At 34.6% G+C, this 4217-nt stretch overlaps 1 non-coding gene across 1 annotated transcript; it reads left to right on the top strand.

The window, feature by feature from the left end:
• The first annotated feature begins 543 nt into the window (after positions 1-543).
• On the top strand, positions 544-651 carry LOC148564934 (small nucleolar RNA R71). The gene has a single exon (XR_015884128.1). It is a non-coding gene; the product is annotated as a small nucleolar RNA R71 (small nucleolar RNA).
• Positions 652-4217: the final 3566 nt, after the last annotated feature.

Here is a 4217-nt window from a genome sequence, read left to right as displayed (position 1 = left end):
TGTCTATTGCTGAGTGGATGATGGAAAAGGTTTACTACTGTTAAACTTGTTTCTTCCACCATTATTAAAGCCTTGTTGAGACTTTTGTTGATCCTTCCATGAGAAATTTGGGTGATTTCTCCATGAGGGGTTATAGGTGTTCCCATAGGGTTCACCCATGTAATTCACCTCTGCTATTGCAAGGTTCTCAGGATCATAAGCTTCTTCTTCAAAAGATGCCTCTTGAGTACTGTTGGATGCAGCTTGCATTCCATTCAGACTCTGAGAAATCATATTAACTTGCTGAGTCAATATTTTATTCTGAGCCAATATGGCATTCAGAGTATCAATTTCAAGAACTCCCTTCTTCTGAGGCGTCCCATTACTCACAGGATTCCTCTCAGAAGTGTACATGAACTGGTTATTAGCAACCATGTCAATGAGTTCTTGAGCTTCTGCAGGCATTTTCTTTAGGTGAATAGATCCACTGGCAGAAGTATCCAATGACATCTTAGCTAATTCAGATAGACCATCATAGAATATATCCAGGATGGTCCATTCTGAAAGCATGTCAGAAGGACACTTTTTGGTCAGTTGCTTGTATCTCTCCCAAGCTTCATAGAGGAATTCACCTTCCTTCTGTCTGAAGGTTTGAACATCCACTCTAAGCTTGCTCAGCTTTTGAGGAGGGAAGAACTTCGCTAAGAAAGCCGTGACCAGCTTATCCCAAGAGTTCAGGCTATCTTTGGGTTGAGAGTCCAATCACACTCTGACTCTGTCTCTTACAGCAAAAGGGAAAAGCATGAGCCTGTAGACTTTAGGATCTACTCCATTAGTCTTAACAGTATCACAGATCTGCAAAAATTCAGTTAAGAACTGAAAAGGATCTTCAGATGGAAGTCCATGGAACTTGCAGTTCGGCTGCATCAGAGAAACTAATTGAGGTTTCAGCTCAAAATTGTTTGCTCCAATGATAGGGATGGAGATGCTTCTTCCATGTAAATTGGAATTAGGTGCAGTGAAGTCACCGAGCATTCTCCTTGCATTATTATTATTTTCGGCTGCCATCTCCTCTTCCTATTCGAAAATTTCTGAAAGGTGCTTGCTGGATTGTTGTAATTTAGCTTCTCTTAGTTTCCTCTTCAGGGTCCTTTCAGGTTCTGGATCTGCTTCAACAAGAATATTCTTGTCCTTGCTCTTGCTCATATGAAAAAGAGGGAACAGAAAAATAATAATAATAATAGGGATCCTTTTTGCCCAGGTATAGAGGTTCCCCTGTGTGAGTAAAAGAAGAAAAGAATGTAATGTAAAGAAGAGAAGAGGAAAAACTCGAACACAGAGAGGGAGGTAGTGTTCGAATTTTTGGATGGGAGAGAAGTGTTAGTAGGCGAATAAATAAATAGAAGGAGATGAGAGATGAAGAGGATTTTCGAAAATTATTTTTGAAAAATGGTTAGTGATTTTTGAAATTAGTTTTTGAAAAAGGTTAGTAATTTTCGAAAATTAAGAATAAAATTAAAATAAAAAATTAAAATAATTAGTTAATTGAAAAGAATTTTTGAAAAAGAGGGAGATATTTTCGAAAATTAGAGAGAGAGAGTTAGTTAGGTAGTTTTGAAAAAGATAAGAAACAAACAAAAAGTTAGTTAGTAAGTTGAAACAAATTTGAAAATCAATTTTGAAAAGATAAGAAGATAAGAAGTTAGAAAAGATATTTTAAAATCAAATTTTTGAAAAAGATATGATTTTGAAAAAGATAAGATAAAAAGATATTTTTCAAAAGATATGATTGGATTTAGTTTTGAAAAAGATTTGAATTTTAAAATCACAATTAATGACTTGACTCACAAGAAATCACAAGATATGATTTTAGAACTTAAAGTTTGAATCTTTCTTAACAAGCAAGTAACAAGCTTGAAATTTTTGAATCAAAACATTAATTGATGATGTTATTTTCGAAAATTAGGAGATAAAGATAAGAAAAAGATTTTTGAAAAATATTTTTATAATTTTCGAAAATAAATAAGAAAAATGAAAAAGAATTTATTTTTGAAAAAGATTTTGAAAAAGATAAGATTTTTAATTTGAAAATTTGATTTGACTCATAAAAACAACTAGATTTTAAAAATTTTTGAAAAAGTCAAATCTAATTTTCGAAATTTTAAGAGAGAAAAAGGGAAAGATATTTTTTTGATTTTTTTGAATTTTTATGATGAGAGAGAAAAACATGAAAATGATGCAATGCATGAAAATTTTTAGATCAAAACAATGAATGCATGCAAGAATGCTATGAATGTCAAGATGAACACCAAGAACACTTTGAAGATCATGATGAACATCAAAAACATATTTTTGAAAAATTTTTGATGCAAAGAAAACATGCAAGACACCAAACTTAGAAATCTTTCATGTTTAGACACTATGAATGCAAGAATGCATATGAAAAACAAGAAAAGACACAAAACAAGAAAACATCAAGATCAAACAAGAAGACTTACCAAGAACAACTTGAAGATCATGAAGAACACTATGAATGCATGAATTTTCGAAAAATGCATAAAAATTTTTAGAAAAAATGCAATTGACACCAAACTTAAAAATTGACTCAAGACTCAAACAAGAAACACAAAATATTTTTTTTTATTTTTATTATTTTATGATTTTTTTTGGATTTTTCGAAAATTAATGTGAAAAAGAAAAATAAGGATTCCAAAATTTTTAATATGAATTCCAGGAATCTTGTGCTCTTTAGTCTAAAGCTCCAATCTGAGGGTTAGACATGGCTTAATAGCCAGCCAAGCTTTAGAAGATACAAATCAGTCATACAACAGCAGGTGGATCAGCAACAGCTGATATTCAAATTAACTTGCCTCTATGCTGATGGTTGGAAGCCCCTATCCAAAAGAATTAGACATGGCTTTACAGCCAGCCAGGCTTCAACATGCTTAATGAAACACTAGAATTCATTCTTAAAAATTCTGAAATAATTTTCTAAAACAAAGGGAAAATTTTTGAAAGATTTTAGAAAAAAAATTTTTTTTTTTGAAAACTTTTTTGAAAATAAAATAAGAAGAAAATTACCCAATCTGAGCAACATGATGAACCGTCAGTTGTCCAATCTCGAACAATCCCCGGCAACGGCGCCAAAAACTTGGTGCACGAAATTGTGATCTCAGGCAACGGCGCCAAAAACTCTGTACGCACGTCTTAATAAATCATTTTTCATTCACAACTTCGATACAACTAACCAGCAATTGCACTGGGTCGTCCAAGTAATAAACCTTTCGTGAGTAAGGGTCGATCCCACGGAGATTGTCGGCTTGAAGCAAGCTATGGTCACCTTGTAAATCTCAGTCGGGCGGATATCAAATAGTTATAGTATTTTCGAAAATTTATAATAAATAAATAGAAAATAAAGATAGAAACACTTATGTATAGCATTGGTGGGAATTTCAGATAAGCGTATGGAGATGCTTTCGTTCCTCTGAACTGCTGCTTTCCTGCTGTCTTCATCCAATCAGTCTTACTCATTTCCATGGCTGGCTTTATTTAAGAACATCACCATTGTCAATGGCTACTTTTCATCCTCTCTGTGAAAATGGTCCGATGCGCTGTCACTGCATGGCTAATCATCTGGAGGCATCACCGCAGTCAATGGCTGCATCCTATCCTCTTGTGAAAATGGTCCAAATACTCTGTCATAGCACGGCTAATCATCTGAGGTTCTCGATCATACTGGAATAGGATTCACCCTCCTTTTGCGTCTGTCACTACGCCCAGCACTCGCGAGTTTGAAGTTCGTCACAGTCATTCAATCCCAGAATCCTACTCGGAATACCACAGACAAGGTTTAAACTTTTCGGATTCTCATGAATGCCGCCATCAATCTAGCTTACAGCACGAAGATTCTGATTAAGAGATCCAAGAGATAATCATTCAATCTAAGGTGGAACGGAAGTGGTTGTCAGGCACGCGTTCGTGGGGGAATGATGATGATTGTTACGTTCATCACATTCATGTTGAAGTGCGAATGAATATCTTAGAAGCGGAACAAGTTGAATTGAATAGAAAAACAGTAGTACTTTGTATTGATTCATGAAGAACAGCAGAGCTCCACATCTTAATCTATGGAGTGTAGAAACTCTACCGTTAAAAATACATAAGTGATGAAGGTCCAGGCATGGCCGAATGGCCAGCCCCAAACGTGATCAATATGATCCTAAGATGAACTAAAAATC

The sequence above is a fragment of the Arachis ipaensis genome, chromosome B5 (genome assembly GCF_059453495.1).
Source record: "Arachis ipaensis isolate K30076 ecotype BB chromosome B5, ASM5945349v1, whole genome shotgun sequence".
In the NCBI taxonomy this organism is placed as follows: Eukaryota; Viridiplantae; Streptophyta; class Magnoliopsida; order Fabales; family Fabaceae; genus Arachis; species Arachis ipaensis.
This window is presented reverse-complemented; position numbering and strand designations above follow the sequence as displayed.